The following is a 26657-nucleotide window of genomic DNA, read 5'->3' on the forward strand; positions in this document are numbered from 1 at the left end:
CATGATTGGTGCGGTATTAACAAATGATCACACGACTCAATGACAAAGGCAAGCTGCCATTTGTTAAGTTGATATGCTGATTCCCTTCAACCAAATTCCAAAATATCTGCAACTGCCATAACACTGACTATCTATTTCTTAAAGTTTTAAACATTTTTTCATGTGTGAGATATGTGAAACTTTATTTTTTTATGTAAAGTAAATTTATTTTTTTATGTAAAGTAAAATCAGGGGTGCGAGGTGTATGCAGGGAGATTTACATTCAAGTAAATGCGGTATACACCAATGCAAGAATATTAGGAATAAGGATGCAGTCTGGCCTTGATACAGTTGGTCAAGTCCACAAATCATTAATGTTGACGAAACGAGGTTAACGGAAGATGATGGCTATAGCATTATTCGAAAAGACAAAAGAGAAGGATTAATCAGTGAGGTATCACTGATAAATCCAGAAGAGTTGTGGCCTCTCAATGTAGAACTTGAAGAAAGCAGTAATAACTCCATCTGGTGCAATGTTAAGGTCAGTCCAATTTTAGATATTTAGTGGAATTGTATGATTGTTACAGGCCAGGAAATGCAGATGGAAGCATTGACTGAAAGCAGGAAATAGCATGTAAGGAGACTGAATTCCTTGAGCTACTTAGGGACAACAACTGTCTTATGCAGCATGTAGTTGAAGCAAAACATGGGGCACAAGTGTTGAATTTAATATAGTCTCATACAGTGATAATAGATGTCACCATGATGCCACCACCTGGGAAGAGTAATCACTTAATTTTAACATACAGTGGCTAGCAGATACACACTTCACTAGGTAGAAGATCAATAGGTGTGTACAGAAGGGAACTTTGATAAATTGAGGACAGATTGGTGATGTGCAATGGCTTGATCAGTTGAAAGGAAGAGAAATCCACAGTGCCTGGGACTTGGATCAGTTACTTATGGTGGTGTCAGATCTTATTCTTAAGACTAAAAGTATAAATACAGTAGAGGTGAAATGGATGAATCATGGAATTGAGCAGGAGCTTCTCAGAAAAGGGACATTATGGAGGTGATATAAAGAACAGGGTAAGGAAAGAAATTGTGATATTAAAAGATTGGCTGAAACAATAAAGCAAACCCTAGAAAATTCTTCAAATATATTGCTAGTAGAAAAAAAAAAGTATGAATACGGAAGACTGCCTTTTAGTTGTGGGAGATAGACATCTGCTGAAGACAGTAGAAATGTTCAATGAGTATATCATCCCTCTTGGGAGGATAAACATGATACTCAGACATGAGAAAAACAGACCGTGACATGTCATGGTCTATTTTCCTTGATATGGTTTTCCAAAAAATTGTCACTGTACTTATACTTTCAATAACAGAATCTTCACACAGTGCCCCACAAGTTCATCTCTTTTTCTCTTTCATTCTATTTAGTCACATCCAGTCATTCATATCTATACATCTAACCTTGTTTACATTATACTCATCTCATTTCTCATTTGTGTTACTCAAGTCTTGCATTCCAGCAATCATACTCCCTTTTGTAGTCGCTGATTCACTTCTGTTCCATTAGTCATGCAATTCCAACTCCAGAATCACAAAATCTCATGCACTGCCCTTTAACATTCACTCCTTGTTCCTTCTCATTTAATATGTTACAATCCATCATCTTCCATACTCTTACTTCTTTGGCTCCATCTTCCCACAAACTCCTGCATTCCCAAGCACATACTACTACTATAAACACCTACATAATGCAAAACTTCACTTAACTCTGGCTTTAAGTGGAATTACATTCATGATACTACTGTCTCCAAACCAGGTCATTTTTACCAGAAAAATTTGGCAAGACAATTTATTATTATTATCTGAGACCTCCAGGAGTAAAGGACTCATCTGAGAGACTGCACATCACCCAAACTAGCTGTCATACCTTCCCTTAAACCCATTCACACAAGATGCACTCACCACTTCTAAAGGCAAACTATTCCACTTACTCATTTCTCTGTGAGAGAAAAACCTAGCTCTTACCTCTCCACCTTCCTCAATGAAAAATTTCAGATAATAGAGGTAATTTGCCCTATACAGAGGAAATAGGATGCACAATTCCTATCAGAAAAAAGGAACATAAAGGACACATTAAATATAACAACTATAGTCAAGCTGGTCTTTCTGATCATGCCCTGAACACTTTACATAGAATTGACTGGAAAATAACCTGCTGTTTACATCACACCAAAACATGGTATGAACTTAAATTTAAGGGGGCCTGTGAGATTCTTATCAATCACCCTAATCTTAACAATAATGATGGTCTAAAAATCCCGAGCACATGGAAGGCACATATTCTACCCACTTAACCTTTCTCTCTAAGAATTAATTATGAATACGACCATAGGTAATCCAGGATTCCTAATCTAATATAACAATTGTCATGTTAAATTAGGACATCATTTTTACTGTAACGGAACTATCCACATGAAAGAATGTTTCTTTGGTGTTGTCTTAAATAGAATACTGTTTTGATGTAGTTAATTTATTTATTGTAATTTTATTTTATTTTCACTAGAGGTCAGGCCAGTAGAATAACCATTGATCAAATCATTGTCTCTTCAGCATACTGTGTGAAATGTAATTTAGCTTTTCTCTATATAAATGCATACTCCAGATGATGACCTTAATATGAAGGTCGAAACGTCGGGAAATTAAAATAATTATTTATAACACAGTTGTAGAGTCCATAATTGGTGTAAAATGAACTTGTATAAAAGGGACTGCCTGCACTTGAATTCACTTGGCATAAGGAGCCTGAAGATATTACTTCTTGGTATGAGACCTAATGCAGAGATCAGGGAAACTAGATCAAGGGAGAAATGGGGAAAATGTGTGTGAAAGCTATGGTATGCAAACATGATAAAGATATGAATGTCTTCGAACATGGTTATGTGCATGGCGAAGGAATGGAAACATATGCTTTGGGTTCAGACCTTTTAAGTTTATCGGGGGGGGGGGGGGGGGGGAGACAATTCTAGAACAAGACCAAATAGATTGCATATCTAATTATAATAGGCTACATGGTAATGTCTATACACAAATGCCAAGAGTATCAGAAAAAAAAGGGTTGAATTTGTTGCTTTACTGAATATGATGTGCGGCCTAAGATTGTTGGAATTAGTGAAATCTAGCTATCAGAATCAGATATGGTAAGTGGGATCGAGTATAATGTGCATGCTATTTTCAGGAATGACAAAAGGAGGAGGAGGACTACTACTAATGATATCAGATGACTTAAGTTCAGTTAGGGTAGAAACACAAGAAAACAATGATGGTAACCGTGTCCCATGTAGTGGTAAGTTTGAGTACAGATCTGGTGGCTCAGTTGAAGGGAACAAAGAAATGCATCGCCAATTTAGCCTTATGGGTATTAAACGAGTGATCATTGTGTCCCATGTAGTGGTAAGTTTGAGTACAGATCTGGTGGCTCAGTTGAAGGGAACAAAGAAATGCATCGCCAATTTAGCCTTATGGGTATTAAACGAGTGTTCATTATGCAGGACTTTAATTTCCCAAACACTGATTAGGTAGAAAATAAATCTTATGATAAGAAAGAAGACAAATTTATTGAATTGTTGTGAGCCAACTTTCTCAAGCAGCTTCTAAAAAGAAGGAACTCAAGGTCAAAGAAGGTCGGATTTGCTCATAGCATCAAAACGAGTGTTAAAAATATGACTATTTCACCACCAATTCGTGACAATGATCATGCTGTGCTTTCTTGGGAAGTATCTAATTGTATTGTTGCTCCCATTAAAACAGGTTACGTGCTAAACTACAAAGCTGGAAATTATGATCAACTTGCAATGGGACCAAGGATAGTATTCTATCAGTTACTGAATGAAAAAATTTCAGCAATGCATGGGAATATTTGAAGAAGTACGTAAATGAGGCAGTATCTGAATGTACCTCTAATGTTCAAAGATAAATAGGTTTGAAATGAAATGGATGTGCAACCTTATTAAGCAAGCAATCCACAAGAAGATGATGTGGAAAGAATATCGTGAGAATAAGAATGAGAGGAGTTATGAATATATAAGGAACAGGACAGAAAAGTAATGAGTATTGTGCAAAAAGCTAAATCAGAGTATTAAAAGAAACTGGCCATGCAAGCTAAAGGCAATCCAAAAGAATTTTATCATTATGCTGCAAGCAAAAGAAAGAATGAATGCGAAAGAATAACTTTACTGAATGCAGATGGTACTTGAGTGTAGGAAGCTAATGAGTTTGTTCAGTTAATGAGTGCTTTCTTTGCTAAGATGTATCAACCAGGTGCATGTTACATGGTGCACAGTGCTAATGCTACATGGGATGAAGAGTTAGGGGCTCATGAAATTGAGGTTGAAGAGCTGTTGCATAACCTAGATAAGAATTTGACTATAGGAACAGATGGAATATCAGCCGGTTTGCTAAAGGAATGTTCAGCCGAATTGGCTAGGGCTTTCAGATATTTGTATAACTTGAGTCTCAGCTCAGGAATGTATGATGTTCCACTGTACAAGGGTGGTGCGAAAACTGATGTGTAAGTACTAACCTGTCAGTATCTCTGGTGTAGTGGCGAAGATTGTAGAAAAGTTGGTAAGAACTCGCATAGAGAAATGGATAGTCATACAAGCTATACTCTGCGAGGAACAGCATGGATTTACTAAAGGAAGGTCATGTTTCAGCAATTTGCTCATATTTTATAACAATGTTATGGCCAAGTTGGATAAAGGGAATGGATACACTATGATAATGTTGGATTTTTCTAAGTCATTCAATAGGATACCACACTAAAGGCTGTTGCATAAACTGGAGAATATGGGATTAGAACAAACTATATGTCAACCATCCCCTGATCCAACTCTTGACTTGGATCAGGGGATGGTTGACATATCAAAAAGTGGTATACAGGGGATGTGAATCTACCAGATTTAAAATGAATACTGTTGTACCTAAGGATTCAGTCCTTGGGCCATTGTTCAATCTATACACTAATGACGTTAGGGAGGGTTTAATAGTAGATATGCGATTGTTTACCAATGATGTAAAGATAGGTAGGGCAATCAGGGATACTACAGATATTCATCACTTACAAAATGATTTAAATAGGCTCGAATGGATAAACGAAAATTGCTCGGTTTAATGTTAGTAAGCTTAAAGTCATGTACTTTAGCATGATGATATTTCCAGTGTCATATTATATTAACAGGGTTATGCTACAAGAAGCTGAGGCAAGGGATCTCAGCGTAATGGTGGATAGGAATTTGAAGTTCAAAGGTCACATAGCAAAAGTTACAAATACAACTCATAGAATAATTGCAATGTTGAAGCGAACCTTGACATGTAAGAATAAGGAAGTCATTTTGCCTCTTTATAAGGCTTTGATAAGACCACAACTGGATTATCGTACACAGATTTGCTCTCTCAGGTTCCACGAAGCCGTGGAAAGGGTGCAAAGAGTTACAAAGATTATATCTGGATTACGGGATTTAGATGAGGATGGATTGCAGACTGGTTAACAGGAGAAAGAGAGGTGATATGATAAAGGTCTATAAACTTTTGAATGGGGTATTATAGGATATCATCTGATGAAATTTTTTTGTTATATGGAAGGTTGGGAGAGAACACAGGGGACATCCATGGAAGTTAAGTTTGTTCACGGTCAAGAGAAACTACCTAGAAGATGCAGTCGGTACATTAGATATCTCAAGTCCTTACTCAGTGACAATGGTAGAAAATATTCGAGAGGAATACAATCAAGAGTGAGTGAGTGAGCGTGTTTTCTACCTCAACACAAAAGAGGTTGAGGTAGAAAAAGTTACCAGAAACCTAAATAGTTTGCTTTTAGGGGTAGTGAGTGCATCTAGTGTGAATAAATTTAAGGTAAGGTATGACAGCCGGTTTGGGTGATTTATAGTCTCCCTTGATGAGTCCTTAACTCCCTGGAGGTTTCAGATAATAATCTTTATAACACTACTTTGCACTCTTTCCACAACTACTTGATCCCATTGGAACCTGGGAGACTAAACCCAGATGCAATCTTATAGAGGCATTATAAAGAAGCAAAATTACTTCCTTATCCTTACATGTCAAGGTTCATTTCAACATCGCAATTATTCTACGAGTTGTATTTGCAACTTTTGCTACATGACCTTTAAACTTCAAATTCCTATCCACCATTATGACAAGATCCCTTGCCTCAGCTTCTTGTAGCATAACCCTACTAATATAATATGCCACTAGAAATCTCATGCTGAAGTGCACCTTATCCTGAAAATACTTCAGATACAAACATAGGCACTAACTATGTTTGCTTACACTTGGATAATGGATTAAACCAAGAATATAATTTCTTGGCATATTTAATTTAAAGTGCATACTAAAGTTAAACTGATAACCATTTTCGTTTACCCAAATTTCCAGCCTATTTAAATCATTCTATAAGTGCTGGATATCAATAGCATCCCTGATTGCCATACCTATCTTTACATCATTGGTAAACAACCTATATATTAATGACATTAGAGGGAGTTTAACAGGAGATATGCAATTGTTTACCAAATTATAATTTCAAAATTATTTGTATTTTTCAACATTATCTACCTTAAGACTAATACATTTATTCCAGCGATGCTCCAGTGCCATTATCCAGTTCCTGTAGTGGTTCTCAGTAAAATTTGCAAAATATCCCTCTAGAGCTGCAACCACCTCTTGATTCGAAGGAAAATGCTGACCAGCAAGGAAAAGTTTTAGTTTTGGGAAGAGACAGAAGTCAGAGGGAGCCAAATCTGGGGAATAGGGTGGATGTTAAAACAATTCATGATTCAGATCTCTTAATTTTCCCACTGCCAAAACACATTTGTGAACAGGTGCATTGTCCTGATGAAAAACTATTTTTTTTCTTCTGCAAACCAGGTCTTTTCTCACGAATTTTATCGTCTAGTCCGGTTAAAAGATCGGAATAATATTCCCCGGTTATTGTTTTACCCTTTTCAAGATAATTAATAAACAAAATGCTTTTAGCACCCCAAAACACTGATGCCATGATCTTTCCTGCTGATGGAATAGACTTTGTCTTCTTTGGAATTGAACAACCAGCTTCTGTGCACTGTTCTGACTTCTGTTTGGATTCTGATGTGTAATGGTGAATCCAAGTCTCATCCACAAAATCGGTTTTATTTTTGTTAAAACGCTCCAAGCACTGCTCAGAGATTTTTATTCGAGTGCATTTTTGATCTGCTCTGAGCAAGTGCAGCACCCATCTTGCACAAAGCTTTTTTATTTGCAATTCTTCATGCAAAATATATCCTACATGTTCTTTTGAAATGCCTAGTCAGTGATATAACTAGAGCATGGCGAAAGAGGCGACTGCCACGGGCACAAAACGTATAACATTTTTGTCATTTTTGGGTTAGGGAGGGCATATGTTAGACACTTGCCACAGGCACTTCATACCCTCCTTACGTCACTGCCTATAGTCTCAGCAATTTCATGCCCTCTGACTTGCCGGTCATCCAATACCATATCGATTGATCAATGATTTCTGGTGTTGTTACACTTTTTGGACATCCTTCACATGGATCATCTTCAAGGCTGGTACAGCCACGTTTAAACTCAGCAACCCATTTCTTAATTTTCGAAAATGAAGGAGAAGAGTGCCCATTTATGAACTTCGAATGAATTTCTTTTGGCATTAAACCTTATTTTACAAAGAATTTTATAACTGCACGGTACTCAATTTTATCCATTTCAAGGGATACAGACAACACTTTTGCTTCAGACAGCTATATAAAAGAAACTACTTGATAGAATGACTTGCAATTTCACATGAATGCTTATGACAGATGTACCAACTTAGAAAAAAAAATCTTGCCGATAGTGTTGCAGCCTATGGTCGAGGCCAAGAACTTTTCAGACCACCCTCATATATCCATGAAGTCGAAAGACTCATCATGGGAGATACACGATTCACACAATACCTATCGGCCTCTCCTTAAATTCATTCACCAATTCTTTTATAGTTAAATTATGGAGACATTACACGTGTTAAATAATTACTTTACTTAATATTTGGATAGTAACTTTTGAAATTTCAACCTCTGTATTGAGGTCATCATCAGGAAAATATATCATTTACCAATGATACCCAAACCACCTCTGGCAACCCATTCCACCTATTCAGCACTTTCCAAGCAAAAAGTTAGTCCTAACATGCTTGCTAACCACACCCTTACAACCTTTGGGTGACTTGTCATATACTGAAAAGTCTTCAGTATCAATCCTATAAAACCCCTTTAATAACTTAAAAGTAAAATCTTCTATCATCTCCTCTTTTTTGCTTATCAGCTAATTTTTGAAGCCCACAGACTGTCAATCTATTCTCACAGGGAAAATTCCACAGACCTGTCACAATCTTGGTCACTCGCCTCCAGATCCTCTCTAATGCTTCATGCCCACGGAATCCAGTCTAGATCTGTGGGCAATAGTCCAGATGTGGCCTTATTAAAGCCTTATATAGGGGAACAACAAACTATCCCTGCTTGTGAAGTGTGTTCTTCAACAGCCATGAAAACATTAAATAAATCATGCTATTTTGGTTATCACTGCAATATGTCCAGTCCACAATCCTCTCCCACAAAGTCCCTGCCTCATTAGTTTCCTGCAGTTTAGTTCCATCAATATAGTACACAGCTTGTGATCTCTTCCTAAACTGAATCACATTACGCTTGGCAACATTAAATTGGCAGCCATTTACCTTTGCCCATATTGCTTAGTCTAATTCCTGCAGGATCTCTGCATTATCTTTATTTACCACTGCTCTTTTGAGTTTAGCATCATCAGCAAACACTGGATATTTCCTCTCAACTCATCACTGATATACAAATTTAACAACAGAGGACCTGAGGATAGAGTATCATATTCCTATCCATCCAGTCCTGAATTCTGTCTTTCAACTCCTCCAATACCTTAACATGAATCCTGAGATACTAAATGAGTTATAATTTGTCATTTATGTCTTGGAACCTCCTTTATGCAATAGAACTATTTTGCCCTCTTCCCACTCCACTGGCAGCTTCCCAGTACTGCAGCTTAAACAGCTTGGTCAGAAAAGCTAATTCCCATGCACATCCTCATAATACTTCGGCCAATATGCCATCTAATCCTATGGCTGTGTTCGTATTGAGGTTCTGCAATATTTTAACACATTCACTGCCATGCTACTTCGGCATAGTCTGTTCCTGTACGCCAAGCAATTTCACTTCTTCAAGGTCGGTACGGTAATCTTGTTGCCGGCGGTAAGCATCATACGAGTATACTCGTAGTTGGCTTGTGCAGAGCATATACTATCTATGAGAATACACAGTTTTGATGCTAGCTCCACAAGCCAAGCCTTTTCACTTCTTCAAGGTCAGTACAGTAATCTCGTTGCCGGCGGTAAGCGTCATACGAGTATACTCGTAGCTGGCTTGTGTAGCTGGTTTCCCAACTACGAGTATACTCATAGTTGGCAGCGAACGTGTTAAGCAACTTCTATTCTCTTATCAGTCAATGTCACCACCTAGATGGTCCACCCCTGCAAAATGCTTACTCGGTAATTCTATTTGTTTGTTATCTCTCCACCATCAGCACTTTATAGTCTTTTTCTTCCATAGTCATTCCTCCTTTTACTTGTTGCATAGCTAAAGAACTGGTTAGGTTTCTCTTAAAGAGGAAGCATAAATCAGATCATTTGTAGTGGAAAAATAAGGCAAAACAAAATTACATACTATTAATTTAACATTACTTGCAGGTCCCCATGGAGTGATGCTTATAATGAAAAGGCCAAATTCTATATGGACTAGGCATGTCATAGCTTATTATGAACTAGCATTAATGCATGCACCACTTGCTTTGACAATGTACTCCATCACTCCATTCACAAAATTTACTCACTTCTTTACAACATGACATTTCAGTACAATTCATCACTCTGTCCTCATACTCAATATTTCATAGTGGTAAATCTTTGTCATTTGCCTTGGCATTTTTGTTAATACTGACCTATCACCTCCATATACCTTGCCAACAATTTTCACACTATGGCAGCAGTTTCCTGAGTAATCTTTACATTTTGACTGGCTCAGTATACAAAAAGTATACAAGATATTTGCAATAGAAAGTGGAGTAGTATTTCATACTGAAAAGAAAATAGGTGAGAATTCTTGCAGATGCAATAACAAAATCTGAAAAATCATTCAACCATAAGTGGTATGCGAGTTATTTTTAAGGATAGAAAAGTCACTTTAATATCGATTCCACACACAACAGGTAAAAAGAACACATCAGTGCCATATGTAGGAATGAAAGAAATGTGTTGACACTTCCGTTCCTTTCTTGGGTATTGTTACCATCAAACTTTTATAGAAATCATATACTTCCTATCCCTCTTGATAGATTAATCTAATCACATTAGGTAAGGCTTACTGTATTGTGTCTCCTAGATTTTTTAGAAATTTAGCAGGTATTTCATCTATTCCTAAAGTTCTCCAGTTAAATCATTCATTAATTGCTTTTTAATTTCTTCATCCAGTATCTCTGGTCTAAGATTTTTTTTTTTTCTTTTTCACCTTCACATTCTGGTTCGATAATTTCACTATTCATATTTTCTCCACTATACAAGACTTCAAGATATTCCTTCTGTCTCTGCTATTTTCCTTTTTTGTCTCATATTACTTGTTTTGGTTTTGGGATTGCAGGTGACAAAAATTATTTGATAAGCCTTATCAGCTCATATTTTAATTTATATTCAACCTTCTTTACATCTTTTCTTCTATCTAGTTCTGTTTTCTGCAATCTTCCTTAATCTTGTTATTAAAAAAAAAATATAAAAAAAAAATAAAAAAATAAAAAAAAAAATCAGCTAACGCTTTTTTTTGTTCCCGTATAGAGAGTAGGCGAGGCCGTTTTTAAGCACTATCTAACTGCTTGTTCCCTAGTCTTCAATACTGTTCCTTGCCTTCTACAGTCTTTTTTCTTTGGTTTATCTGTTCTGTTCTTCTACTAAACTTAAGTCTCATCTGTAATTCAAGCTTCCAGTTGTAATTTGGCAAATCCTAACACTGGATTTACAAAATTGACTTCTAATTTTCCTACTTTCAACATTGCTCTCAACATTCCAAGTTCAATCTGCATTGGTATTTCTTTACATTGTTATACTTTTCCTCTCTCTAGTTAATTTACTATATCTGTCATTTCATTATGTAGATTCACTGTATTTAGTCTAGAGATTCTTAGCACCCATGTCCCATTAAAGGGACACTGGGAACTTGATGCCATGGTTTGAAGTTTCCTCTCCATATCAATTATGTTTAAGAAAATAGTGTAATAGTTTCCCCACTGATTTCTGCACTGCAGTTTTGCAACTAATAACACTGCTGCCTCTCAATATTTCCTACCCACACCTAGTAGATAAGGGAGGAAAGGCAGACTCCATTGCATGAGATGGGAGGAGTTAACTGGGAAAGAGTCACCTTTAGCCCTCAAAATACTCCAATAGTATTGGGGTAAGGAGTAAGAAGAAAAGAGAGTAGGGACCAGTCTACATGTCTGAATAAAGTATAATAACACTAGTATCTAAAAAACAAAGTTATTCAAATCTAAGGTACAAACAGAAAAAAAAAGAATAAATACTTAAAGATAGATAGTTCTGTGAAGCACATCATTATTAAGGTTTTAAAAGTCTGAAAGTTATTGAGAGCTTACAACGCTACACATGTTAACGTAAGCTCCTAGTATTAAATTACTTCATATAATTTAAATTATACTCAACAAGAATTTGTGTTCCTGTTTTTAACCATTTTTCAGCATGAGCAAAAGTTTACACATAAAGCAATTTCATGACTAGGCTACTTGTATATGGAGGAATGACTTCATATTTTAAGACATCAAGATATCAAACAGTATCTCATTATAGAAATATCTTAGTCTTGAAGTTATTTTACATGCAAACATTTGCTTACTCATGCTTGAATAGAGGATAATCAGTGGTGAATTCTCCATGTTTGCTATGCTTGCTGCGCAAGCTCATTAATTGAGAAAATAGTAATATTTATTTGTTAATAAATGCATACATTTATAAGCATTCCATTTAGGCTTTTATTTTTGTAGATAGAAGACGTTTTAAGCTTGCATGGCAATAATTGAGCTTTACGTTGTGTATCAAAGGCCGACACTAGTCAAGTTGCCTTGGCTTGCTCGGTTGTGGGAGAATCCAGGTTCTCGCTTCAGCACTGTGATTTCATGCGCACACATAGCCATTTCTGTTCCCTCCACGTCATCTCACCCTGTTGCTTAAACATAGGACATATGCAGTCACAGTAGCTCTAGCCAGCCTTTACAAGTGTGCATGTTGCTTGGGAAAATTAAGTTACAACCAACTTTTTATGATGATGTTATTGACCAGTTCATAAAGAAGAACTATAGGGTAGAATTTGTATTCAAGTAGCTAAATTGAAAAAAACAGAATATCATTTGTAAAATAAATGTTGTATTTGTATGATTAAATGTACATAAATTTCTAAATACAGGTAACCCTCATACAACAAGGCACTTATACAATGCGGTCTAAAATTGTAGTAATCCTTTATCTTTTCATATGTTTTTCACCACGCGACTTAAAAATCAAATTTTATCTTTGTTAAATTCGTGTCTGCCTGTATCCCGCATGTAATTACAAGTAGCGAATTTATATTAAGGGAAATACCCTTTAGCACGCATGTACCTCAATTGTTTACCATATAAAACGTTTATTGTTGAAAATTATCCTCAGGAAAGTGCATTAAAAATCATAAGTGTGTTCATCTCAAGCTGAGCACTTTATTTTCTGGTGAGTTACATACAATATGTAATACTTGCTTTTTTATGTAAAAAAATATTTTTATAGTAATGACCACAAACTGCAACGAAAGGGAAAAACCAACATTGAAAACAAAATTAATTTCTCTCGAAGAAAAATATTCAAAATCTTGGATCGGTTGAAAAATGGAGAAAAACCAGTTTTTGCAGCGACTTTGAATTTAAATGAATCAACAATTTGAACAATCAAACAAAATGAACATAAAATGCGAGAAAATGTTTATTGCTGGGTCAACGATAAGTGCAAATAGCGTTGCTCGTGTACACAATATTCTAATGGGAAAATGGAGAAATCTCTAATGATTTCGATAGAAGATTGCACCTCAAAAGAAAATTCCTATGGATGGATATCTTATTAAACAAAAAACTCTCAAAGTTTATAGACATTTATAGTGCAGACCAGGTGCTCAATGCAGATGAATCCGGATTAAATTGGAAAAAAGTGCAAAAACACACCTATATTTCAAAAAATGAAAGATCAGCTCCTGGATTCAAAGTTTCCAAAGAGAATTACTCTACTGTTTTGTAGTAATGCATCAGGTGATTACATGACAAAACAGTGTTTATTAACCAATCCTCAAATCCTCGTGCTATGAAAGATTAAAATATGCACTATTTTATTTTTTCTAAAACATTTATGCATTATGTGCAATGAAGTTTAAGTACAATTTGTATACTTTTATACTATGTATTTGTTTCATAGTTTATGTTTTCTTAACTTACATGAATTACCTGAATTAAATAAAAATATTTTTTTTGTTGGATATGTCATTGTTGTTTATATAATTTAAAAAAAAAAAAAAACGATTTCAGAACATAACTCTACTTTATCTATGTGATCTGAGACTCATAACGCGACATTTCTGCGGAACCTAACATCCGCGTTATACGAGGGTTACCTGTACATACTTTTAAATGGTTGGTAATTCAGACTTTAATCACACCTCTCATTCCCTGAATGGTAACAACAGCAAGCGTGAATGTCAAGACCAGCATTCGCCCCTGATAATAATAATATTTTTATATGAAAATGATTTGTAACATTGATGCAGTTCATAGTACAGCAATCCTTCGATTAATGCACCTCCAATTAGTGCGTCATTGTTTTTCTATACCCATATTTGATTAATGCACCTATATACATCTTGAAAATAAATGTTACAGATTTAAAAAATTTTTATCTATACATTTTTTATGGCTAACTATTTTAAAAAATCACTCACCAGGATGAAATAATTTAGTTACCGATTTAAAACATTTTACAAAGTTATTTTTAATGGCATACTACACTATTTTCACATACACTATGTTGCAAATTTATGTTGCCTGCTAATTACATAGCAATTTCATGACCATATCTCATGCCTCCTTTTGCAATTGTTTTCTTTACTTTTTTTTTTATTTTAAAGTATTTTCCCAACCTTTCATCATGAGTAAAAGGAGTTAGTGAGCAAAAAAGTGGAAGTGTGAAAAAGATTCAAAAAGTAATCTCATTGGAAGAAAAACCTGAAATAATAAAGAAAAATGAACAAGGCTAGTCCAGAGTAAAGATAGGAAAGAACACAAAAATGGATGAATCAACTATACGAGCAATTTTAAGCCAAGCTGCTGAATACAAAGAGAAAGGTAAGGCTGCTTCAAACTCATCATGCATGCACTCGAAATCAAAGTATTATAATGATTGAATTTGAGAGACTTCTTTCTACATGGATCAAAGATTGTAAACAAAATGGATCCAATAAGCACTGACCTTATAAAATCAAATGCATTAAGTCTCTTTGCAACCTTGAAAGAAAGGGCTATCAATGATGGAAAAGAAGAATTCCATGCTATGCCAGGTGGTTTGAGCATTTTAAAAACAGAAATAGCATACATAATGTTCTAATCACAGGCAAAGCTGCAAGTGCAGGTAAGGAGGTGGCTGCAAATTATCCAGAGATTTTGAAGAAGGGGACTATTGTGACCAATAAATATTTAATGTCGATGAAACCAGCTTTTTTGGAAGCGAATGCCTCCCAAGACTTTTCCAGTCAAATCAGAGAAATCCTGGTTATAAAGTCATATGAAATTACTGCTAGTAATATGCAAGCCGTTTGGAAGCACATTCTTCCACATTGTGCAAATGATTTTAGAATCTTTGCAAATGAATGTAAGTTAATTAAATCTCAGTCTGAGAAACTGAGCAATTCTGACCTGCTAAATTTGGATGCACAGAAGGATGATCCTGAAGAATATGAAGAAAATTTAATTACTGACAAGTCCCAAGAGATTTCACAGAAACAATTTGAAAATACTTTTCATACAATCAAAGTTTTTAAGCAGCAATGCTTAGAGGCTGATCATGAAGAGAGAAGCAGTAAAATTTGCAGAAGTAGTAAAAGAGGCGATAGGGCCATACTGTGAGTTGTACCTGGGAAAGACCTGACTCCTACCAGGCGCATCCCTCGGGTGGTGGATGAGGGAAACCCCAATGGGTTGCTCTGAATAAAGAGCAAGGAGTCGTGGACCAAAGGATGCAGCAGAGGAGTGGCAAGCTGGCTGCATTATTCTGCCATTCAACCCTATGAATCAGGAGTCTCCACTGTGTCAAGAGAATATTACTGCGTCCGAGGAAACTGACGCGACTGATCCTAGATCACAGGGAGCAGCCGAGAAGTTTAGTATGTGGTCATCCAATAGAGTTTCGCATCTCTTAACCTTAAATATAAGGACACTGTTAAAACCTGGGAAAATAAATTTGATGGAAAAAGAACTTGCTAGGATTACATGGGACATTGTAGGCTTGGCTGAAACCCATTGGACGGGAGAAGGAGTTATAAACCTAAATTCAGGAAAACTACTCTACTCGGGCAGAGAGGACAATATACATAGAGAAGGAGTCGCCATTTTAGTGAACAACAGGCTACAAAATGCAGTCATGGCCATAGAACTACATGGCCCAAGAATGATCACTATCAGATTAAAAGGTAAAGAAAAAAATGTTCACTTTACAATAATTCAAATCTACGCCCCTGACCAATCACATGAAGATGAAGAAATCGATACCTTCTATGATAAGTTGCAAAATCTAATAGACAAGACCATTAAGAAAGATATATTAATAGTGATGGGTGATTTTAATGCCAAAATTGGGAAGTTTACCCCAGGCATGGAGGATGTGATGGGCAGGTTCGGAGTTGATAACAGAAATGAAAGAGGAGAAAGAACGTTAGAATTTTGTAAAGCAAACAATCTATTTATCTGTAATACCCTTTTTTTCCATGGACCTTCCCACAAATATACATGGACCTCACCAGATGGTACAATAAAGAACTGTATTGATTACATTCTAATCAAACGCAACTGGAAATCATCAGTGCAGAATGTTAGAACTTTAAAAACTCCAGACTTCGACACTGACCATGAACTGCTTGCAGCAAAAATTAAACTAAAATTCAAGTATCATAAATCACGAGCTCCTATCAACAAAGTGGACCTGTCAAAACTGAAAGAGAAAACTATGCAAGATAACTATCAGACACTAATAGGAAATGAGTTTAGAAAATTTTCCTATGACAATATAGAAAATACATGGAATCAAGGTAAAAAAATTGTTACAAGTACTGCAAGAAACATACTTGGTACAACATCAAGACCATCCAATCATGAATGGATAACCCCTGAAATTCTAAATACTTCAGAAGAAAAAAGAACAGCAAAGCATATATTAAATATAAAAAATACAGAAGAAAATAAACAACATTATAAGAATCTTAAAAACAAAACTGATAAAATGTTCACATCTACCAAAAATAACTGGTTGGAAGAAAAAGCAAAACTGTGTGAAGAAGCTAATAAAAGAAATGATAATAAAAACGGTATACAAAATTATCAAAGAATTAACTAAGATCTATAAAGATAAACCATTAACAATGAAAGATAAAAACAATATAGAAACTGGGTCAATACAAAATATTAAAATAATTTGGAAGGACTACTATCAAATGTTATTTCAAAAAGAACAGGAGGAGGAAATTATAACAGAAAATATGATATATGAAAAGGCACCACCCATAACTCCAGCAGAAATTATAAATGCAATAAACCAAATGAAACTTTCAAAAGCTACAGGTAAGGATGAAATATCTATAGAACTATGGAAATATGGTGGCAAGGAAGCTATAAATTTCTTAATAAATTTATTTAATCAAATTCTTTATACTGGAGTAATCCCAACTGACTGGAAAACAGAAATTATTATACCAATTCACAAAAAAGGAGACAAAAGAATATGTGAAAATTATAGACCCATAACACTCTTTAGTCATAGTTATAAACTATTCATTAGAATTATACAAAAGAGAACACAGCTGCTTACAGAAAAAATCAGAGGAAAACCAAGCAGGATTCAGGCCACATATATCTTCACCATTAATAATATAGCAGAAAAATATTGGGAATACAACCTGCCCATATACTGTTGTTTTATAGATTTTAAGCAAGCCTTTGATTCAGTTAATAGAAACAATATGATCACTATCCTAAAAAACATAAAAATGGATTCAGATATTTTAACATTTATTACAAATTATTATGGAGACACCAAAGCTTTTGTTAAAATGAACAACATTAAAACTGAGTATTTCAGAGTCGAGAAAGGTGTAATGCAGGGATGCCCTCTCTCACCTCAACTCTTTGTCATCTTCCTAGAAGAAGTCTGTAAAACCATAGCTGATGAACCAGGTGTAAAAATCAATGGTACCAACATTAATCACATAAAATACGTGGATGATATTATTTTAGCAGATTCTAAACCACAGCTAGAAAAAACTATTAATATTTTAAATGACTCTTGTAAAACTTATGGAATGAAAATAAATCTTCATAAAACAAAAATAATGAAGATAGGTAGAGAAGAAGAAAATATTTCTATAAATCTTGAAAATCACCTGCTGGAACAAGTTAATAAATATGTTTATCTCGGCAGTCTTATATCTAGTAACCTCAACAATATGGAAACAGTAAAACACAGGCTAAACCTAGGTTGGACCAACATGAATAAACTAAACCAAATATGGAAAAATAAAAAAATCCCAACAAGTCTAAAATTATAAAAAACAATTATTATCCCAATGGCTACTTATGCTTCAGAAGCCTGGAGATTAACTCAACAACCAATCAAGAAACTTCAAGCATTTGAAATGAAATGCCTCAGAAAAATTAATAACACCCACTGGATGCAACACAAGACTAATGATCAAGTCAGAACAGATTTAGACTTTCCAGATAATATAATAGACACAATCATTAAGCATCAACTGAGATGGTTTGGTCATATTCAGAGAATGGTTCCTCACAGACTCCCATATTTAGCTCTAAATGGATATATCGGAAGAAAAAGACCTAGAGACAGACCAAGAAGTACTTGGATAAAGTTGCTGAAAGAACATTCCCATCTACCCAGCTATAGAGTCATGAGTGAGATGGCTAAAGATTGTGATAAGTGGAGAACCTTTCTTCTTAGTGGACTCAACCCATTATCAAGTGGATGAGATGAGATGTCAGTTGTATAAAAAAAAAAGAAACAGGATGCCCGCCAAATTATGTTAGCTCAATTCTTTGTTAAAAAGTAGAATAATAAATTTATATTTTGAATGTGTTTTATTGTCTATCAGCTTCATGGTTTTCCTTTAACTATACCCTGAGATATACCCTAATTCTTTTATAAAAAAAAAGGGTTAAAAAAGAAATTTGAGGAATGAATTATACTTTTCCCCAAAGGTTATTATATTCGATTAGTGCATTTTAGATTAATGCACCTGTTTTAAAGAACAAATTAACCAAGGGATTGTCCATGTGGTTAGTTGAGTGGTTACGTGCTCCACAACCATATGCCTGGGAAAGGAGTGTCCTGCGTTCGATCCTCGTAGCCGACATGAGGAGTTTAAGGATCTTTCTCAGACATAGCCAAGTTAGTCTGTCTTCGGCGTGGACTGCAGGATTTTTCTCTCCAGTTTTATCTGGGATTTTTCCTCCTGCAAAGCAGGCAAACCGGTCTTAAGAACAGAACGCTTCACAGACAATTACACATGGTTGAGCGTGGGGGTAACGACCCCACCTCATAGTGAGTTATGAAACCCAAAAATGGGAAGCCAAGGCCCTACATGAGGCTATAGTGCCAAAGAACAACAACAATCGAAGGAGTGCTGTACCTCCAAGTCTAGTTCCCACTAGTGTCAGTAAAAACTAGTCCATTTAACAACCTTTCCCACAACGCACAGCAATATCCATGTCAGAAAGGAAGCAAGCCATGCATTATGGTAAACCACAACAATTTCATGTGAAGTCACCTGCTTCATAAACAAGTAGCTGAGTGATGAAGTTACTGTACTTCAAACGAAAACTTGTTCTATCTCCTGCCAATAAAAGACAAAAATAATATAACTTAAGTATAACATACTTTGCAAATATACATAAAATTAAAAAAAATAAATAAAATTATTGATAGCAAGTTAAGTATTTGCTACGATTTTGTTTTTATTATCGGAGATCTGCAGAGTCGGTGACTCAGAGGGAGACCATATATTACCAGCACCAACTGTCATACCTTCTCTTAATCTCATTCATGCTAGATGTGCTCACCACTTCAATAGGCAAACTGTTCCACTCACTCACTGCTGAGAGAAATCTAACTCTTTCCCCTTTCTTAACAGTGCACAAACCTAACTTCTCCGTAATATTTGCAATTTTTGTGATATTTGAATTTAAAATTCCTATTATCGATATGAAACTTTAAAATCCCTAGCCTCAGTTTTTCATAGAATAATCTCACCAATAAAATATGTTACTGGCAAATCTTATGTCAAAGTGCATAACCTAGGTGGTAGATGTCCCATCACCTAGCTTATTAGACCTGAAGTGGCTACAGCCATATTTGGCCACTAAAGCAAGGGGTTTCATGTCCCCCAATCTTCCCAAAATGCAGTGAGTGATACTCTCAATGACATACTAATCTCACTGTATGGGGCCAGACCCTTCCCCCATACAGCAGTAAAAACGGTTTTGCAGGCCGGCCATTGGTTAGTACATGGGACCAAACCAGGTAGTAGTGAACCTGGAAGCTTCCCAATCAGCTAGAGACAAATCCTGCAACCATGTATTTTGCCAGTTCATGACTGGAGGGAGACCAAATACTGTGGCTGCAGGGAGAACTACAAGGCCACATATGGACAGGAGACTGACTCTCCTCTGTGTGGGCAGTATGCTTGCAAGTGTAACCTCTTGATGCAAGCCACTTCCTTTTTATCTCTTCCTCACCAAGCACAATGAATCGCAACCAAAAGAAATGCATTTCTACTGCAGATTCTCAAAATAGTTAAAAAAAAAAAAAACTCAAAAAACATCAAAAATACAACCAAAAAATCATAAAAGACAAAAAGAAATCAAACCAAACAACGCACCAACACTAATTCTTCGTAAAAAAAAAAAAAAGTTTCCACATCCACTTCAACATCTGTGGCCTAAACAGCAATATAACTGCACCACCACCTACAGTCATCTAAAGCAGAACTACTGTTCCTTTCAGAACCACAACAGCCAGTGGCAACCTCAACTGTCCAAATTACTCATTACACAGCTCTTTCTGCCACATGGGTGCACTTGTCAGAACTGACATACCATGCCAGAGACTGCAAATTAACCTGCCCTTTTCATGTGCTCCCTCTACTGGTCTCCAAACTTCATCAACCTCTCGGATTTTTTCAACTATCTCTCTTTCTAAAGCTCGACTTTCTTCAGTTGAGACACCCCAATAGGAATGTCATTCTTTTTTGGGACTTCAATGTCTACAACTCTGGTTGATTGGTAGAGCCTCTGCTACTAATGGCTCAGTTAAATAAGTTTGAGCGTGGTTAGTAGTTGGAAGGGATCCAATCATTCGATGCTATTGGCACACTCTCCCTCAATGAGTCTTTGGACTCCCTGGAGGTGTCAAATAATAATAATTCATATTGGCTCCCCTTCTTCAGTTTCACCCATCAAACAGGCAAGGATGCTGAGGTGTATGACATCAGCAATTACCTATCTTGGAGACTTCCTACCAGAAAATCCCCTCCAATCTGCCAACACACTTGACCTATTCTTAACAAGCTCCCCTTCCAGGTATACTGCAGTTGTCAGTTCTCCTCTTGAAAACTGAGATCACAACCTCATACGTCTCTTTTGCCACAGAACAACCTTTACTCACCAGTTCAGTCTCATGTACTTGGGCACTACAAGGGAGGATGTCCATGACTTCTATTCCTCCTTCCCATAGTCTGACTACTGCTTCAGTTCTTCTGATCCAAACACCTGCTCACACCGAATAACAGAAATCATTCTCACAGAAACAAAGGCTTTTATCCCTTAATCCACTCCAAATTCTCAGCCACCATCCAAGCCTCAGTTCTCAAAAAAGTGTGCCAATGCTGTAAAAAAAAAAAAAAAAAAAACAGCTTACCATGGATTCACCACTCGCAATCTACAGCTGATATTCTTGCTTTCACCACCACCTATGGACTCAGGCCAGAGAGGAGTTTGGAAAAACTCATGTGGTTGTCCACAACATTTCAAAGCCATTTGATCAGAACTGTCACAGGGGTCTACTCACCAAACTGCCATCCTATACCCTGCCTTCCTCACTCTCCAATTGGATTGCCAACTTTCTCACTAGTCACTCACTACATGCCATGGTGAACAGTTTACTCTCAAAAGATTTCCACACCAATGCAGGAGCACCCCAGGGTTCTGTTCTTTCGCCCACTCTCTTCCTCTTGTATATAAATGACCTGCTCTCACAGATTTCCAATCCTATCCATAGCTCTGCTGACAACATTGTACTCCATTCCTTGTCATCTTATAAACCTTGTAGCGCTCAAGTATTAGAATCCTCAAGATCTACCACGACCAAGGACCTGAACTCAGATCTCCTAGCTATTTCCCAGTTGAGCAAAGACAACCTTATAACTTCAATGCTACCAAAACTCAGTTCTATCTGATCTCTTGCAGGAAAGAGCTCACATTCCTCCCCCTTACCTTCAGTAATAGTAAGATATCCAAACACGATCAGATTTCTCTTCTTGGATTGACCTGCACCTGATCTTCCCTGGCACAACCACATTTTAACTATAGCTTCTGTAGCCACCAAAAAACTTGTACTTTTTCGCACAAGACACTACTTCACACGTTCAGCTACTAACTCTATACAAAGCCTAAATCCACTCACCCATGAAATACTGCTCACATATTTGGGGTGGTTCACCAAAACCCTCTTTAAGATTGCTCTGTTCTATCCAGAAGAAGGTAATCTGGCTAATTAATGATCCTCTCTCTCTCACTTCAATCCCCCTCTCAGACATTCAGTTTCTGCCTTATGCTTCTACAGATACTTTCATGGATTGTGCTCTGCTGAATTTGCCACTGTTATTCCTCCACTTTCCTCAAAAATCATTAAAACAAGAGCCACTGCTAACCAACACCCTTTACAGTTCACTTTGAAACTCACCAAACCAACTTCAATGCTTCTTTCATTCGATCTACTTGTGTACATTGGCATAGTCTTCCCCACTCTGCCTTCTCCAAAGATTATAACCTTCAGTTGTTCAAGCAAAATGTGAACAGACTTCACCTCTCTTCTATTATATTCACAAGCCTATTGCACATTAGTGCCATGTGTGGCACTAATGTGCTATAGGGCTTGTGACCTTTCGTGTGTGGATCAAATGTATATATACATACATAAAATTTTAGGCTTACTTAAGACCAAACTGACAGCCATTATCATTTGCTTACATATCCAGCTAACAACTGAACATCTCCTGTCATGTTCTTCCCAATACCATTAATGTATAGACTGAACAACAATGGTCCAAGAACTGATCTACAGTACACCACTAGTCACCTTAAATCTAGAAAATTAAGACCCCATATCCCCCTTTCTGACACAGTCCATGTTAACCACCCATTTATCTATAATAGTTTATATTTCAGTCCTATATTCTCCAGTTTACGCAACAGCCTTCCATGTGGTATCCTATCAAATGACTTGGCAGTCTAACAGTATTGTAGTGTATCCATTCCCTTTATCCAATTCAGCTGTAACATTATAAAATATGTAAAAATTGGTAAAACATGATCCCCCCCCCCCACCACTTTCAGAAATCCATTCCTATATGGAAGTTCTTACCAACTTCTGTAATAGCTAGTTCTCCTTTATGAGTTGTATGTGGTTGTCACAAATGCACTCAGGATTACATCATCAACTCCAGCTGTCTTTTGGCAAAACTACATCAGAAGAATGCTACCTCAGACTTGAAAGTCTTCTGGTCCCAATGACATCTTTCCAACTGTACTCAAGCATTGTACTCTGGAGTAATACCTGTCCTGTAAAATCTCTACAATCTTCTACACTTAGCTGGAACTTATACCACCTATTCCAAGAGAGAAAAAAAGAAAAAAAAAATGGAAGATAAGTCTGCCATTAAAAACTACTGACCAAGAACTATACCACAATCCTCTCCAAAATAACGGAGAAAGTCAACTTCTCAACTACCTAAAGAGCTCTACCAATTGATCAGCAACCACAAGTATAGTTGCACAATCACAATCCACAGCTGATTTCTTAGCCTGCCTCATCCACAGCACCAGAGATGCCATGGAATGGTTTGGAGTGACACATGCTGTCACTCTTGACATCTCCAGAGGTTTCGATTATGTTCAGCATCAAAGCATACTAAATTGCCATCCTCTGGCAGACCTTTCACCCTCTAATTGCATAGCCAACTCTCTGGTTGTTCACTGCATGTTATGGTGGATAGAAAGAGTTCTTTGAGCTTCACCTCAATGCAAGTGCTTCATCGAATTACAGCTTATGACCACTCATGCTTATGATGGCCATCCCATTCACTTGTTCACCTAATACTTCACTCCTGCATCCCATGGACCATAGTATTATTGTTGCTATCATCAAGGCATATTATTTAATGAAACTCTTGCTAAGGCTATTGCTGCTGATACTGGAAGTGGAAAAAAGTCTCAGACCACTTGCATTGTACAAGGAGTGTAGATGCAGCATTGAGTGACATGACAGCAGAGCATATGAATGGTATTTGGAAGAAGCAGTTGATTCAACAAAGAAAGCTTTACAAGAGATATTGGTGACAAGATTGTAGTGCTGCTAGTTAGAGAGGTGGAGGCTGAAAACGAAGATGAAGAGCAGTTGGAAGTTGTGCTCTCAAATGAAGTCCTGATAGAGCCAGACGCACAGAAAGTTACAAAAGAGGAAATAAAAAACAGCACCAGAATTAGAAGCCAAGTCCCAAAAAAGATTATAATGAAAAAACCTGCAGAGTCATTTGCCTATGCTAGTAAGATAATTAGGTTGTTTCAAGAAATGAATCATAACATGAAAAGATTCAGCACAGTAGACAGTGGTGCAAGCTGCAATTGCCTGCCAGAGCAACTTATGCAGAATAAAAAAGCAAACTGTGCAAACAAAGTTGGACAAAGCAAAAAAAATTTTAGAGGCCCAAAACCCACTGCTGCTACCCCCCCCCCTCCAAAGAAGTGCCTAGACCTTTCACAATATATGCATCTGGAAAACCAGCCTCAGAATGCTTTATTGTAATTCCTAAACTGAAAAATATGCTGATCATCTAGTCTCCCCTGCCTCCTGTAGTGAATCATCCAATTAATAAAGCTTTAGTTTGAATAATTACTCTCGCTCAAAGTGTTTCTAGCTGATTTTACAGGTAAGCACTGTACATACACTAATGCATTATTCATTACTCTGCTGCATACAGTAATTTTATGTTGTAATTTATACACTGTATTATTTCACTTCCACTGCAACAAAATGTAAAATTTGTTAAAAATATAACAATGACAAGACAAATCAGACACCTACATATTTTAACATTGCTAACATATCCTTATGGTCCGTATAGTGATTTTTGACTTGCAACAAAATGGTCAGAACAAAACTACTCCTTGTAGTTCTATTCAATGAAAAGTCGAAGAAGGACTGTACATAAATGACATACCCCAAAATCATTATCTTATCTACAGCTTTACTGATGATAATTCACAAAGATCCTACTCATTTCACAAAATGCAGTGCTCAGACTTCCCAAGTCACCTTGCAACAAAATGTAGTACTGCCTCTTCATTCATAAAAGGGATCTCAGCTCACTGGCCCTTACTTTGAAGGCTACTTCTTTCTTCATATACAGTTTCACAGGCCAAGTATCCAGTTTAGTCAGTGCTGGATATTTTCAAGCCGTGTCCTCAACTCCACAAAATACAAGTGACCATATCAAGGACATGTAAAGCACAATAACTAGCTTTCTTAAACAAGTTTGTGTTCTAAATATAAATTAAAGATACCATGAAATTATATACTTGGTTTAATCCTTTATACAAGTGTAAGCAAACAAAGTTTGCACCTGAAGTATTTTCAGGACTAGGGCAACTTGTACATAGAAGCTAATGACTTCACATCACTTGCCTTAGTAACATAATAGTATCCCAACAAGTTTGTGTTCTCTTCAACAATGTAATTATCCAATATGATATGTTAATCAGCTTACTAACGTGACCTCTAAACTAACACTTGCTCTCTACAACTGCTTTTAGTTCTTTAATTTCATCTATCACTTGTAGCGAATCCTCATTAATATAATACTCACCCTGCAATATCTTCAGTCCAAAATGAATTAACATTTATTGGCAATACTCTACTGAAGGTACTCTGGCTTTTAATTTCATGTTCGATTACAGCGGTACCTGAATCTGTGTGCATCCCTATTTTTGCATTTCGGACAGTCGCAGCTTCAAAAAACTTCGACTTTTGAAAAATGCAGCACGATGAAAAATGTTATTCATGTTTAAGCAGCAAAAAATTGTTTAATATATATATATATAAATTTTTGAATAATTTTTGCAATATAACTGAACAAGATTACAGAAACAGTGGCTGAATTAACTGTAAAACTTTTGAAATACGTACCAAATTCTATCGTATATTACAAATGAGAGACCGGTAGGAAGAAAGGAATATTAAAATAACGATGTTCCCAATAATATATCAAAGATCACTTCCTTCTGTCTTTCCTAGCAACATAATTTTGCTAACATACAGAAACCAAATCTTTTACCAAGCAATATGTACCTGAACCACAACATACAATTAATCTCAACGAATATAACATACAAGACCCACGAAGCAGGAACATCACGTGGGTGGATATACATTTGCGCCCTCTGCATAAATTTCATCAATTTGCGATACAGCGGGTAGTCCATATTAATTATTAAAAGAAAGAACCAGAGGCTTCATTTCGGCGATATGAAATTACATAGGCAAAGTGGATACTAGATCCAACAGTATATCGAAGCCGAATGTTTGTAGAAACTATGAAAGTTTCGTAAGTTGAACTGAGATCTTACGAGAATATAATCCTTAACAACAATCCGAGTTGCCTTAGCATGCACTACTTAAAAGACATGAGCGCATCCCAAGCGTCCATATATTCACCTTTTATTAGTACACTTGATAAGTAACTTGATAAGATTAGTATACTTAAGTAACTTAATGGTTGCACCTGTTTGGAAAACTCGTTCGCAGAGTACATAAGTTCTTTTCGCTATACACTTTGGTATTAGGTCCAGCTACTCACTGATGAAGCCTCAAAAAAGGCTGAAACCGGTCTGGGTAGTGACCTCCCTCC

The 26657-nt window shown here is 36.4% G+C and overlaps 1 protein-coding gene across 2 annotated transcripts in view; it reads right to left on the reverse strand.

Annotated features, from left to right (window-relative positions):
* The window catches only part of LOC150102847 (uncharacterized), a 109231-nt gene extending 83094 nt beyond the window's left edge, over positions 1-26137 (reverse strand). For both annotated transcript variants that reach the window (XR_016548781.1, XM_090397600.1), the window contains exon 1: positions 25937-26137. The gene's annotated coding sequence lies outside the window, so the exon portion shown is untranslated. The remainder of the gene's footprint in view (positions 1-25936) is intronic.
* Positions 26138-26657: the final 520 nt, after the last annotated feature.

This window comes from Typopeltis vanoorti, chromosome 9, assembly GCF_054136105.1.
Source record: "Typopeltis vanoorti isolate ZY-2024b chromosome 9, IOZ_Tvanoo_1.0, whole genome shotgun sequence".
In the NCBI taxonomy this organism is placed as follows: Eukaryota; Metazoa; Arthropoda; class Arachnida; order Uropygi; family Thelyphonidae; genus Typopeltis; species Typopeltis vanoorti.